This window comes from Salmo salar, unplaced genomic scaffold (assembly GCF_965601325.2).
Source record: "Salmo salar unplaced genomic scaffold, fSalSal1 ptg000293l, whole genome shotgun sequence".
In the NCBI taxonomy this organism is placed as follows: Eukaryota; Metazoa; Chordata; class Actinopteri; order Salmoniformes; family Salmonidae; genus Salmo; species Salmo salar.
The window spans coordinates 1,988,983-2,000,000 of NW_027675346.1; the positions used below are offsets into that span (position 1 = coordinate 1,988,983).

Consider the following 11,018-nt stretch of genomic DNA (forward strand, 5'->3'; position numbering starts at 1 on the left):
TCAAATTTCCTTGTGTTTTCAATTAGCATCTGCCTTGTATTTATAAGACAAACAAGAATATTGTTGCTGAATGCAGCTTGTGTGTGCTTTGTGCTCCTTTGCCCTGTTCAAATGATGAAAGGAAATAAAGTTTGTATTTTATCCAACTACCTGTGCTAAAAAGTGATGGGAACAGTGTTTGTAATTTCTTCTACTTTTTCAGTGACACAAAGTTCAAGCTGCTTATCTAATTGGTGAAAATGCAATGTCTGTTTATCACACTCACTTTGACTATATATGTTGTAGCAAGAGATTGTTTCTCGCTTACGGCCATACCAGCCTGGGTACGCCCGATCTCGTCTGATCTCGGAAGCTAAGCAGGGTCGGGCCTGGTTAGTACTTGGATGGGAGACCGCCTGGGAATACCAGGTGCTGTAAGCATTTTGTCCACGAGGGTGTGCTCTTGCACTATTTCATCAGCAACACTGCCTTGTATTAAGCATTTAATGATGAATTGACTAAATGTCTGTTTTATCAGATTCACTTTGACTATATATGTTGTAGCAAGAGATTGTTTCTCGCTTACGGCCATACCAGCCTGGGTACGCCCGATCTCGTCTGATCTCGGAAGCTAAGCAGGGTCGGGCCTGGTTAGTACTTGGATGGGAGACCGCCTGGGAATACCAGGTGCTGTAAGCATTTTGTCCACGAGGGTGTGCCCCTGCACTATTTCATCAGCAACACTGCCTTGTAGTAAGCATTTAATGATGAATTGACTAAATGCAGCTTCCTGCCTTTTTAATAGGATCAAATTTCCTTGTGTTTTCAATTAGCATCTGCCTTGTATTTATAAGACAAACAAGAATATTGTTGCTGAATGCAGCTTGTGTGTGCTTTGTGCTCCTTTGCCCTGTTCAAATGATGAAAGGAAATAAAGTTTGTATTTTATCCAACTACCTGTGCTAAAAAGTGATGGGAACAGTGTTTGTAATTTCTTCTACTTTTTCAGTGACACAAAGTTCAAGCTGCTTATCTAATTGGTGAAAATGCAATGTCTGTTTATCACACTCACTTTGACTATATATGTTGTAGCAAGAGATTGTTTCTCGCTTACGGCCATACCAGCCTGGGTACGCCCGATCTCGTCTGATCTCGGAAGCTAAGCAGGGTCGGGCCTGGTTAGTACTTGGATGGGAGACCGCCTGGGAATACCAGGTGCTGTAAGCATTTTGTCCACGAGGGTGTGCCCCTGCACTATTTCATCAGCAACACTGCCTTGTATTAAGCATTTAATGATGAATTGACTAAATGTCTGTTTTATCAGATTCACTTTGACTATATATGTTGTAGCAAGAGATTGTTTCTCGCTTACGGCCATACCAGCCTGGGTACCCCCGATCTCGTCTGATCTCGGAAGCTAAGCAGGGTCGGGCCTGGTTAGTACTTGGATGGGAGACCGCCTGGGAATACCAGGTGCTGTAAGCATTTTGTCCACGAGGGTGTGCCCCTGCACTATTTCATCAGCAACACTGCCTTGTAGTAAGAATTTAATGATGAATTGACTAAATGCAGCTTCCTGCCTTTTTAATAGGATCAAATTTCCTTGTGTTTTCAATTAGCATCTGCCTTGTATTTATAAGACAAACAAGAATATTGTTGCTGAATGCAGCTTGTGTGTGCTTTGTGCTCCTTTGCCCTGTTCAAATGATGAAAGGAAATAAAGTTTGTATTTTATCCAACTACCTGTGCTAAAAAGTGATGGGAACAGTGTTTGTAATTTCTTCTACTTTTTCAGTGACACAAAGTTCAAGCTGCTTATCTAATTGGTGAAAATGCAATCTCTGTTTATCACACTCACTTTGACTATATATGTTGTAGCAAGAGATTGTTTCTCGCTTACGGCCATACCAGCCTGGGTACGCCCGATCTCGTCTGATCTCGGAAGCTAAGCAGGGTCGGGCCTGGTTAGTACTTGGATGGGAGACCGCCTGGGAATACCAGGTGCTGTAAGCATTTTGTCCACGAGGGTGTGCTCTTGCACTATTTCATCAGCAACACTGCCTTGTATTAAGCATTTAATGATGAATTGAGTAAATGTCTGTTTTATCAGACTCACTTTGACTATATATGTTGTAGCAAGAGATTGTATCTCGCTTACGGCCATACCAGCCTGGGTACGCCCGATCTCGTCTGATCTCGGAAGCTAAGCAGGGTCGGGCCTGGTTAGTACTTGGATGGGAGACCGCCTGGGAATACCAGGTGCTGTAAGCATTTTGTCCACGAGGGTGTGCTCTTGCACTATTTCATCAGCAACACTGCCTTGTATTAAGCATTTAATGATGAATTGACTAAATGTCTGTTTTATCAGACTCACTTTGACTATATATGTTGTAGCAAGAGATTGTATCTCGCTTACGGCCATACCAGCCTGGGTACGCCCGATCTCGTCTGATCTCGGAAGCTAAGCAGGGTCGGGCCTGGTTAGTACTTGGATGGGAGACCGCCTGGGAATACCAGGTGCTGTAAGCATTTTGTCCACGAGGGTGTGCTCTTGCACTATTTCATCAGCAACACTGCCTTGTATTAAGCATTTAATGATGAATTGACTAAATGTCTGTTTTATCAGATTCACTTTGACTATATATGTTGTAGCAAGAGATTGTTTCTAGCTTACGGCCATACCAGCCTGGGTACGCCCGATCTCGTCTGATCTCGGAAGCTAAGCAGGGTCGGGCCTGGTTAGTACTTGGATGGGAGACCGCCTGGGAATACCAGGTGCTGTAAGCATTTTGTCCACGAGGGTGTGCCCCTGCACTATTTCATCAGCAACACTGCCTTGTAGTAAGCATTTAATGATGAATTGACTAAATGTCTGTTTTATCAGACTCACTTTGACTATATATGTTGTAGCAAGAGATTGTTTCTCGCTTACGGCCATATCAGCCTGGGTACGCCCGATCTCGTCTGATCTCGGAAGCTAAGCAGGGTCGGGCCTGGTTAGTACTTGGATGGGAGACCGCCTGGAAATACCAGGTGCTGTAAGCATTTTGTCCACGAGGGTGTGCTCTTGCACTATTTCATCAGCAACACTGCGTTGTAGTAAGCATTTAATGATGAATTGACTAAATGCAGCTTCCTGCCTTTTTAATAGGATCAAATTTCCTTGTGTTTTCAATTAGCATCTGCCTTGTATTTATGAGACAAACAAGAATATTGTTGCTGAATGCAGCTTGTGTGTGCTTTGTGCTCCTTGGCCCTGTTCAAATGATGAAAGGAAATAAAGTTTGTATTTTATCCAACTACCTGTGCTAAAAAGTGATGGGAACAGTGTTTGTAATTTCTTCTACTTTTTCAGTGACACAAAGTTCAAGCTGCTTATCTAATTGTTGAAAATGCAATGTCTGTTTATCACACTCACTTTGACTATATATGTTGTAGCAAGAGATTGTTTCTCGCTTACGGCCATACCAGCCTGGGTACGCCCGATCTCGTCTGATCTCGGAAGCTAAGCAGGGTCGGGCCTGGTTAGTACTTGGATGGGAGACCGCCTGGGAATACCAGGTGCTGTAAGCATTTTGTCCACGAGGGTGTGCTCTTGCACTATTTCATCAGCAACACTGCCTTGTAGTAAGCATTTAATGATGAATTGACTAAATGCAGCTTCCTGCCTTTTTAATAGGATCAAATTTCCTTGTGTTTTCAATTAGCATCTGCCTTGTATTTATAAGACAAACAAGAATATTGTTGCTGAATGCAGCTTGTGTGTGCTTTGTGCTCCTTGGCCCTGTTCAAATGATGAAAGGAAATAAAGTTTGTATTTTATCCAACTACCTGTGCTAAAAAGTGATGGGAACAGTGTTTGTAATTTCTTCTACTTTTTCAGTGACACAAAGTTCAAGCTGCTTATCTAATTGTTGAAAATGCAATGTCTGTTTATCACACTCACTTTGACTATATATGTTGTAGCAAGAGATTGTTTCTCGCTTACGGCCATACCAGCCTGGGTACGCCCGATCTCGTCTGATCTCGGAAGCTAAGCAGGGTCGGGCCTGGTTAGTACTTGGATGGGAGACCGCCTGGAAATACCAGGTGCTGTAAGCATTTTGTCCACGAGGGTGTGCTCTTGCACTATTTCATCAGCAACACTGCCTTGTAGTAAGCATTTAATGATGAATTGACTAAATGTCTGTTTTATCAGACTCACTTTGACTATATATGTTGTAGCAAGAGATTGTTTCTCGCTTACGGCCATATCAGCCTGGGTACGCCCGATCTCGTCTGATCTCGGAAGCTAAGCAGGGTCCGGCCTGGTTAGTACTTGGATGGGAGACCGCCTGGGAATACCAGGTGCTGTAAGCATTTTGTCCACGAGGGTGTGCTCTTGCACTATTTCATCAGCAACACTGCCTTGTAGTAAGCATTTAATGATGAATTGACTAAATGCAGCTTCCTGCCTTTTTAATAGGATCAAATTTCCTTGTGTTTTCAATTAGCATCTGCCTTGTATTTATAAGACAAACAAGAATATTGTTGCTGAATGCAGCTTGTGTGTGCTTTGTGCTCCTTGGCCCTGTTCAAATGATGAAAGGAAATAAAGTTTGTATTTTATCCAACTACCTGTGCTAAAAAGTGATGGGAACAGTGTTTGTAATTTCTTCTACTTTTTCAGTGACACAAAGTTCAAGCTGCTTATCTAATTGTTGAAAATGCAATGTCTGTTTATCACACTCACTTTGACTATATATGTTGTAGCAAGAGATTGTTTCTCGCTTACGGCCATACCAGCCTGGGTACGCCCGATCTCGTCTGATCTCGGAAGCTAAGCAGGGTCGGGCCTGGTTAGTACTTGGATGGGAGACCGCCTGGAAATACCAGGTGCTGTAAGCATTTTGTCCACGAGGGTGTGCTCTTGCACTATTTCATCAGCAACACTGCCTTGTAGTAAGCATTTAATGATGAATTGACTAAATGTCTGTTTTATCAGACTCACTTTGACTATATATGTTGTAGCAAGAGATTGTTTCTCGCTTACGGCCATATCAGCCTGGGTACGCCCGATCTCGTCTGATCTCGGAAGCTAAGCAGGGTCCGGCCTGGTTAGTACTTGGATGGGAGACCGCCTGGAAATACCAGGTGCTGTAAGCATTTTGTCCACGAGGGTGTGGTCTTGCACTATTTCATCAGCAACACTGCGTTGTAGTAAGCATTTAATGATGAATTGACTAAATGCAGCTTCCTGCCTTTTTAATAGGATCAAATTTCCTTGTGTTTTCAATTAGCATCTGCCTTGTATTTATGAGACAAACAAGAATATTGTTGCTGAATGCAGCTTGTGTGTGCTTTGTGCTCCTTGGCCCTGTTCAAATGATGAAAGGAAATAAAGTTTGTATTTTATCCAACTACCTGTGCTAAAAAGTGATGGGAACAGTGTTTGTAATTTCTTCTACTTTTTCAGTGACACAAAGTTCAAGCTGCTTATCTAATTGTTGAAAATGCAATGTCTGTTTATCACACTCACTTTGACTATATATGTTGGAGCAAGAGATTGTTTCTCGCTTACGGCCATACCAGCCTGGGTACGCCCGATCTCGTCTGATCTCGGAAGCTAAGCAGGGTCGGGCCTGGTTAGTACTTGGATGGGAGACCGCCTGGGAATACCAGGTGCTGTAAGCATTTTGTCCACGAGGGTGTGCTCTTGCACTATTTCATCAGCAACACTGCCTTGTAGTAAGCATTTAATGATGAATTGACTAAATGCAGCTTCCTGCCTTTTTAATAGGATCAAATTTCCTTGTGTTTTCAATTAGCATCTGCCTTGTATTTATAAGACAAACAAGAATATTGTTGCTGAATGCAGCTTGTGTGTGCTTTGTGCTCCTTGGCCCTGTTCAAATGATGAAAGGAAATAAAGTTTGTATTTTATCCAACTACCTGTGCTAAAAAGTGATGGGAACAGTGTTTGTAATTTCTTCTACTTTTTCAGTGACACAAAGTTCAAGCTGCTTATCTAATTGTTGAAAATGCAATGTCTGTTTATCACACTCACTTTGACTATATATGTTGTAGCAAGAGATTGTTTCTCGCTTACGGCCATACCAGCCTGGGTACGCCCGATCTCGTCTGATCTCGGAAGCTAAGCAGGGTCGGGCCTGGTTAGTACTTGGATGGGAGACCGCCTGGAAATACCAGGTGCTGTAAGCATTTTGTCCACGAGGGTGTGCTCTTGCACTATTTCATCAGCAACACTGCCTTGTAGTAAGCATTTAATGATGAATTGACTAAATGTCTGTTTTATCAGACTCACTTTGACTATATATGTTGTAGCAAGAGATTGTTTCTCGCTTACGGCCATATCAGCCTGGGTACGCCCGATCTCGTCTGATCTCGGAAGCTAAGCAGGGTCCGGCCTGGTTAGTACTTGGATGGGAGACCGCCTGGGAATACCAGGTGCTGTAAGCATTTTGTCCACGAGGGTGTGCTCTTGCACTATTTCATCAGCAACACTGCCTTGTAGTAAGCATTTAATGATGAATTGACTAAATGCAGCTTCCTGCCTTTTTAATAGGATCAAATTTCCTTGTGTTTTCAATTAGCATCTGCCTTGTATTTATAAGACAAACAAGAATATTGTTGCTGAATGCAGCTTGTGTGTGCTTTGTGCTCCTTGGCCCTGTTCAAATGATGAAAGGAAATAAAGTTTGTATTTTATCCAACTACCTGTGCTAAAAAGTGATGGGAACAGTGTTTGTAATTTCTTCTACTTTTTCAGTGACACAAAGTTCAAGCTGCTTATCTAATTGTTGAAAATGCAATGTCTGTTTATCACACTCACTTTGACTATATATGTTGTAGCAAGAGATTGTTTCTCGCTTACGGCCATACCAGCCTGGGTACGCCCGATCTCGTCTGATCTCGGAAGCTAAGCAGGGTCGGGCCTGGTTAGTACTTGGATGGGAGACCGCCTGGAAATACCAGGTGCTGTAAGCATTTTGTCCACGAGGGTGTGCTCTTGCACTATTTCATCAGCAACACTGCCTTGTAGTAAGCATTTAATGATGAATTGACTAAATGTCTGTTTTATCAGACTCACTTTGACTATATATGTTGTAGCAAGAGATTGTTTCTCGCTTACGGCCATATCAGCCTGGGTACGCCCGATCTCGTCTGATCTCGGAAGCTAAGCAGGGTCCGGCCTGGTTAGTACTTGGATGGGAGACCGCCTGGAAATACCAGGTGCTGTAAGCATTTTGTCCACGAGGGTGTGGTCTTGCACTATTTCATCAGCAACACTGCGTTGTAGTAAGCATTTAATGATGAATTGACTAAATGCAGCTTCCTGCCTTTTTAATAGGATCAAATTTCCTTGTGTTTTCAATTAGCATCTGCCTTGTATTTATGAGACAAACAAGAATATTGTTGCTGAATGCAGCTTGTGTGTGCTTTGTGCTCCTTGGCCCTGTTCAAATGATGAAAGGAAATAAAGTTTGTATTTTATCCAACTACCTGTGCTAAAAAGTGATGGGAACAGTGTTTGTAATTTCTTCTACTTTTTCAGTGACACAAAGTTCAAGCTGCTTATCTAATTGTTGAAAATGCAATGTCTGTTTATCACACTCACTTTGACTATATATGTTGTAGCAAGAGATTGTTTCTCGCTTACGGCCATACCAGCCTGGGTACGCCCGATCTCGTCTGATCTCGGAAGCTAAGCAGGGTCGGGCCTGGTTAGTACTTGGATGGGAGACCGCCTGGGAATACCAGGTGCTGTAAGCATTTTGTCCACGAGGGTGTGCTCTTGCACTATTTCATCAGCAACACTGCCTTGTATTAAGCATTTAATGATGAATTGACTAAATGTCTGTTTTATCAGATTCACTTTGACTATATATGTTGTAGCAAGAGATTGTTTCTCGCTTACGGCCATACCAGCCTGGGTACGCCCGATCTCGTCTGATCTCGGAAGCTAAGCAGGGTCGGGCCTGGTTAGTACTTGGATGGGAGACCGCCTGGGAATACCAGGTGCTGTAAGCATTTTGTCCACGAGGGTGTGCTCTTGCACTATTTCATCAGCAACACTGCCTTGTATTAAGCATTTAATGATGAATTGACTAAATGTCTGTTTTATCAGACTCACTTTGACTATATATGTTGTAGCAAGAGATTGTATCTCGCTTACGGCCATACCAGCCTGGGTACGCCCGATCTCGTCTGATCTCGGAAGCTAAGCAGGGTCGGGCCTGGTTAGTACTTGGATGGGAGACCGCCTGGGAATACCAGGTGCTGTAAGCATTTTGTCCACGAGGGTGTGCTCTTGCACTATTTCATCAGCAACACTGCCTTGTATTAAGCATTTAATGATGAATTGACTAAATGTCTGTTTTATCAGACTCACTTTGACTATATATGTTGTAGCAAGAGATTGTATCTCGCTTACGGCCATACCAGCCTGGGTACGCCCGATCTCGTCTGATCTCGGAAGCTAAGCAGGGTCGGGCCTGGTTAGTACTTGGATGGGAGACCGCCTGGGAATACCAGGTGCTGTAAGCATTTTGTCCACGAGGGTGTGCTCTTGCACTATTTCATCAGCAACACTGCCTTGTATTAAGCATTTAATGATGAATTGACTAAATGTCTGTTTTATCAGATTCACTTTGACTATATATGTTGTAGCAAGAGATTGTTTCTAGCTTACGGCCATACCAGCCTGGGTACGCCCGATCTCGTCTGATCTCAGAAGCTAAGCAGGGTCGGGCCTGGTTAGTACTTGGATGGGAGACCGCCTGGGAATACCAGGTGCTGTAAGCATTTTGTCCACGAGGGTGTGCCCCTGCACTATTTCATCAGCAACACTGCCTTGTAGTAAGCATTTAATGATGAATTGACTAAATGTCTGTTTTATCAGACTCACTTTGACTATATATGTTGTAGCAAGAGATTGTTTCTCGCTTACGGCCATATCAGCCTGGGTACGCCCGATCTCGTCTGATCTCGGAAGCTAAGCAGGGTCCGGCCTGGTTAGTACTTGGATGGGAGACCGCCTGGGAATACCAGGTGCTGTAAGCATTTTGTCCACGAGGGTGTGCTCTTGCACTATTTCATCAGCAACACTGCCTTGTAGTAAGCATTTAATGATGAATTGACTAAATGCAGCTTCCTGCCTTTTTAATAGGATCAAATTTCCTTGTGTTTTCAATTAGCATCTGCCTTGTATTTATAAGACAAACAAGAATATTGTTGCTGAATGCAGCTTGTGTGTGCTTTGTGCTCCTTGGCCCTGTTCAAATGATGAAAGGAAATAAAGTTTGTATTTTATCCAACTACCTGTGCTAAAAAGTGATGGGAACAGTGTTTGTAATTTCTTCTACTTTTTCAGTGACACAAAGTTCAAGCTGCTTATCTAATTGTTGAAAATGCAATGTCTGTTTATCACACTCACTTTGACTATATATGTTGTAGCAAGAGATTGTTTCTCGCTTACGGCCATACCAGCCTGGGTACGCCCGATCTCGTCTGATCTCGGAAGCTAAGCAGGGTCGGGCCTGGTTAGTACTTGGATGGGAGACCGCCTGGAAATACCAGGTGCTGTAAGCATTTTGTCCACGAGGGTGTGCTCTTGCACTATTTCATCAGCAACACTGCCTTGTAGTAAGCATTTAATGATGAATTGACTAAATGTCTGTTTTATCAGACTCACTTTGACTATATATGTTGTAGCAAGAGATTGTTTCTCGCTTACGGCCATATCAGCCTGGGTACGCCCGATCTCGTCTGATCTCGGAAGCTAAGCAGGGTCCGGCCTGGTTAGTACTTGGATGGGAGACCGCCTGGAAATACCAGGTGCTGTAAGCATTTTGTCCACGAGGGTGTGGTCTTGCACTATTTCATCAGCAACACTGCGTTGTAGTAAGCATTTAATGATGAATTGACTAAATGCAGCTACCTGCCTTTTTAATAGGATCAAATTTCCTTGTGTTTTCAATTAGCATCTGCCTTGTATTTATGAGACAAACAAGAATATTGTTGCTGAATGCAGCTTGTGTGTGCTTTGTGCTCCTTGGCCCTGTTCAAATGATGAAAGGAAATAAAGTTTGTATTTTATCCAACTACCTGTGCTAAAAAGTGATGGGAACAGTGTTTGTAATTTCTTCTACTTTTTCAGTGACACAAAGTTCAAGCTGCTTATCTAATTGTTGAAAATGCAATGTCTGTTTATCACACTCACTTTGACTATATATGTTGTAGCAAGAGATTGTTTCTCGCTTACGGCCATACCAGCCTGGGTACGCCCGATCTCGTCTGATCTCGGAAGCTAAGCAGGGTCGGGCCTGGTTAGTACTTGGATGGGAGACCGCCTGGGAATACCAGGTGCTGTAAGCATTTTGTCCACGAGGGTGTGCTCTTGCACTATTTCATCAGCAACACTGCCTTGTATTAAGCATTTAATGATGAATTGACTAAATGTCTGTTTTATCAGATTCACTTTGACTATATATGTTGTAGCAAGAGATTGTTTCTCGCTTACGGCCATACCAGCCTGGGTACCCCCGATCTCGTCTGATCTCGGAAGCTAAGCAGGGTCGGGCCTGGTTAGTACTTGGATGGGAGACCGCCTGGGAATACCAGGTGCTGTAAGCATTTTGTCCACGAGGGTGTGCCCCTGCACTATTTCATCAGCAACACTGCCTTGTAGTAAGAATTTAATGATGAATTGACTAAATGCAGCTTCCTGCCTTTTTAATAGGATCAAATTTCCTTGTGTTTTCAATTAGCATCTGCCTTGTATTTATAAGACAAACAAGAATATTGTTGCTGAATGCAGCTTGTGTGTGCTTTGTGCTCCTTTGCCCTGTTCAAATGATGAAAGGAAATAAAGTTTGTATTTTATCCAACTACCTGTGCTAAAAAGTGATGGGAACAGTGTTTGTAATTTCTTCTACTTTTTCAGTGACACAAAGTTCAAGCTGCTTATCTAATTGGTGAAAATGCAATCTCTGTTTATCACACTCACTTTGACTATATATGTTGTAGCAAGAGATTGT

At 42.9% G+C, this 11,018-nt stretch overlaps 26 non-coding genes and 3 pseudogenes across 26 annotated transcripts; all 29 read left to right on the top strand.

Annotated features, from left to right (window-relative positions):
- The first annotated feature begins 301 nt into the window (after window positions 1–301).
- Window positions 302–420, top strand: LOC145873266 (5S ribosomal RNA). The gene has a single exon (XR_014388901.1). It is a non-coding gene; the product is annotated as a 5S ribosomal RNA (ribosomal RNA).
- A 139-nt stretch (window positions 421–559) lies between these two features.
- On the top strand, window positions 560–678 carry LOC145873267 (5S ribosomal RNA). Its single transcript, XR_014388902.1, has one exon. It is a non-coding gene; the product is annotated as a 5S ribosomal RNA (ribosomal RNA).
- A 409-nt stretch (window positions 679–1,087) lies between these two features.
- LOC145873268 (5S ribosomal RNA) lies at window positions 1,088–1,206 on the top strand. The gene has a single exon (XR_014388903.1). It is a non-coding gene; the product is annotated as a 5S ribosomal RNA (ribosomal RNA).
- A 139-nt stretch (window positions 1,207–1,345) lies between these two features.
- Window positions 1,346–1,464, top strand: LOC145874938 (5S ribosomal RNA). The gene has a single exon (XR_014390572.1). It is a non-coding gene; the product is annotated as a 5S ribosomal RNA (ribosomal RNA).
- A 409-nt stretch (window positions 1,465–1,873) lies between these two features.
- LOC145873270 (5S ribosomal RNA) lies at window positions 1,874–1,992 on the top strand. The gene has a single exon (XR_014388905.1). It is a non-coding gene; the product is annotated as a 5S ribosomal RNA (ribosomal RNA).
- Window positions 1,993–2,131: 139 nt separating this feature from the next.
- Window positions 2,132–2,250, top strand: LOC145873271 (5S ribosomal RNA). The gene has a single exon (XR_014388906.1). It is a non-coding gene; the product is annotated as a 5S ribosomal RNA (ribosomal RNA).
- Window positions 2,251–2,389: 139 nt separating this feature from the next.
- On the top strand, window positions 2,390–2,508 carry LOC145873272 (5S ribosomal RNA). Its single transcript, XR_014388907.1, has one exon. It is a non-coding gene; the product is annotated as a 5S ribosomal RNA (ribosomal RNA).
- A 139-nt stretch (window positions 2,509–2,647) lies between these two features.
- On the top strand, window positions 2,648–2,766 carry LOC145873273 (5S ribosomal RNA). Its single transcript, XR_014388908.1, has one exon. It is a non-coding gene; the product is annotated as a 5S ribosomal RNA (ribosomal RNA).
- A 139-nt stretch (window positions 2,767–2,905) lies between these two features.
- Window positions 2,906–3,024, top strand: LOC145869499 (5S ribosomal RNA). Its single transcript, XR_014385495.1, has one exon. It is a non-coding gene; the product is annotated as a 5S ribosomal RNA (ribosomal RNA).
- Window positions 3,025–3,433: 409 nt separating this feature from the next.
- LOC145873274 (5S ribosomal RNA) lies at window positions 3,434–3,552 on the top strand. The gene has a single exon (XR_014388909.1). It is a non-coding gene; the product is annotated as a 5S ribosomal RNA (ribosomal RNA).
- Window positions 3,553–3,961: 409 nt separating this feature from the next.
- On the top strand, window positions 3,962–4,080 carry LOC145868143 (5S ribosomal RNA). Its single transcript, XR_014384137.1, has one exon. It is a non-coding gene; the product is annotated as a 5S ribosomal RNA (ribosomal RNA).
- Window positions 4,081–4,219: 139 nt separating this feature from the next.
- On the top strand, window positions 4,220–4,338 carry LOC145870139 (5S ribosomal RNA). Its single transcript, XR_014386135.1, has one exon. It is a non-coding gene; the product is annotated as a 5S ribosomal RNA (ribosomal RNA).
- A 409-nt stretch (window positions 4,339–4,747) lies between these two features.
- LOC145868145 (5S ribosomal RNA) lies at window positions 4,748–4,866 on the top strand. The gene has a single exon (XR_014384139.1). It is a non-coding gene; the product is annotated as a 5S ribosomal RNA (ribosomal RNA).
- Window positions 4,867–5,005: 139 nt separating this feature from the next.
- LOC145870683 (uncharacterized) lies at window positions 5,006–5,124 on the top strand (annotated as a pseudogene).
- A 409-nt stretch (window positions 5,125–5,533) lies between these two features.
- Window positions 5,534–5,652, top strand: LOC145873275 (5S ribosomal RNA). Its single transcript, XR_014388910.1, has one exon. It is a non-coding gene; the product is annotated as a 5S ribosomal RNA (ribosomal RNA).
- A 409-nt stretch (window positions 5,653–6,061) lies between these two features.
- On the top strand, window positions 6,062–6,180 carry LOC145868146 (5S ribosomal RNA). The gene has a single exon (XR_014384140.1). It is a non-coding gene; the product is annotated as a 5S ribosomal RNA (ribosomal RNA).
- Window positions 6,181–6,319: 139 nt separating this feature from the next.
- On the top strand, window positions 6,320–6,438 carry LOC145870140 (5S ribosomal RNA). Its single transcript, XR_014386136.1, has one exon. It is a non-coding gene; the product is annotated as a 5S ribosomal RNA (ribosomal RNA).
- A 409-nt stretch (window positions 6,439–6,847) lies between these two features.
- LOC145868147 (5S ribosomal RNA) lies at window positions 6,848–6,966 on the top strand. Its single transcript, XR_014384141.1, has one exon. It is a non-coding gene; the product is annotated as a 5S ribosomal RNA (ribosomal RNA).
- A 139-nt stretch (window positions 6,967–7,105) lies between these two features.
- Window positions 7,106–7,224, top strand: LOC145870684 (uncharacterized; annotated as a pseudogene).
- Window positions 7,225–7,633: 409 nt separating this feature from the next.
- Window positions 7,634–7,752, top strand: LOC145873276 (5S ribosomal RNA). The gene has a single exon (XR_014388911.1). It is a non-coding gene; the product is annotated as a 5S ribosomal RNA (ribosomal RNA).
- Window positions 7,753–7,891: 139 nt separating this feature from the next.
- LOC145873277 (5S ribosomal RNA) lies at window positions 7,892–8,010 on the top strand. Its single transcript, XR_014388912.1, has one exon. It is a non-coding gene; the product is annotated as a 5S ribosomal RNA (ribosomal RNA).
- Window positions 8,011–8,149: 139 nt separating this feature from the next.
- On the top strand, window positions 8,150–8,268 carry LOC145873278 (5S ribosomal RNA). The gene has a single exon (XR_014388913.1). It is a non-coding gene; the product is annotated as a 5S ribosomal RNA (ribosomal RNA).
- A 139-nt stretch (window positions 8,269–8,407) lies between these two features.
- LOC145873279 (5S ribosomal RNA) lies at window positions 8,408–8,526 on the top strand. Its single transcript, XR_014388914.1, has one exon. It is a non-coding gene; the product is annotated as a 5S ribosomal RNA (ribosomal RNA).
- A 139-nt stretch (window positions 8,527–8,665) lies between these two features.
- LOC145868489 (5S ribosomal RNA) lies at window positions 8,666–8,784 on the top strand. Its single transcript, XR_014384485.1, has one exon. It is a non-coding gene; the product is annotated as a 5S ribosomal RNA (ribosomal RNA).
- A 139-nt stretch (window positions 8,785–8,923) lies between these two features.
- Window positions 8,924–9,042, top strand: LOC145870141 (5S ribosomal RNA). The gene has a single exon (XR_014386137.1). It is a non-coding gene; the product is annotated as a 5S ribosomal RNA (ribosomal RNA).
- Window positions 9,043–9,451: 409 nt separating this feature from the next.
- On the top strand, window positions 9,452–9,570 carry LOC145868148 (5S ribosomal RNA). Its single transcript, XR_014384142.1, has one exon. It is a non-coding gene; the product is annotated as a 5S ribosomal RNA (ribosomal RNA).
- Window positions 9,571–9,709: 139 nt separating this feature from the next.
- On the top strand, window positions 9,710–9,828 carry LOC145870685 (uncharacterized; annotated as a pseudogene).
- Window positions 9,829–10,237: 409 nt separating this feature from the next.
- Window positions 10,238–10,356, top strand: LOC145873281 (5S ribosomal RNA). The gene has a single exon (XR_014388916.1). It is a non-coding gene; the product is annotated as a 5S ribosomal RNA (ribosomal RNA).
- A 139-nt stretch (window positions 10,357–10,495) lies between these two features.
- LOC145874939 (5S ribosomal RNA) lies at window positions 10,496–10,614 on the top strand. Its single transcript, XR_014390573.1, has one exon. It is a non-coding gene; the product is annotated as a 5S ribosomal RNA (ribosomal RNA).
- Window positions 10,615–11,018: the final 404 nt, after the last annotated feature.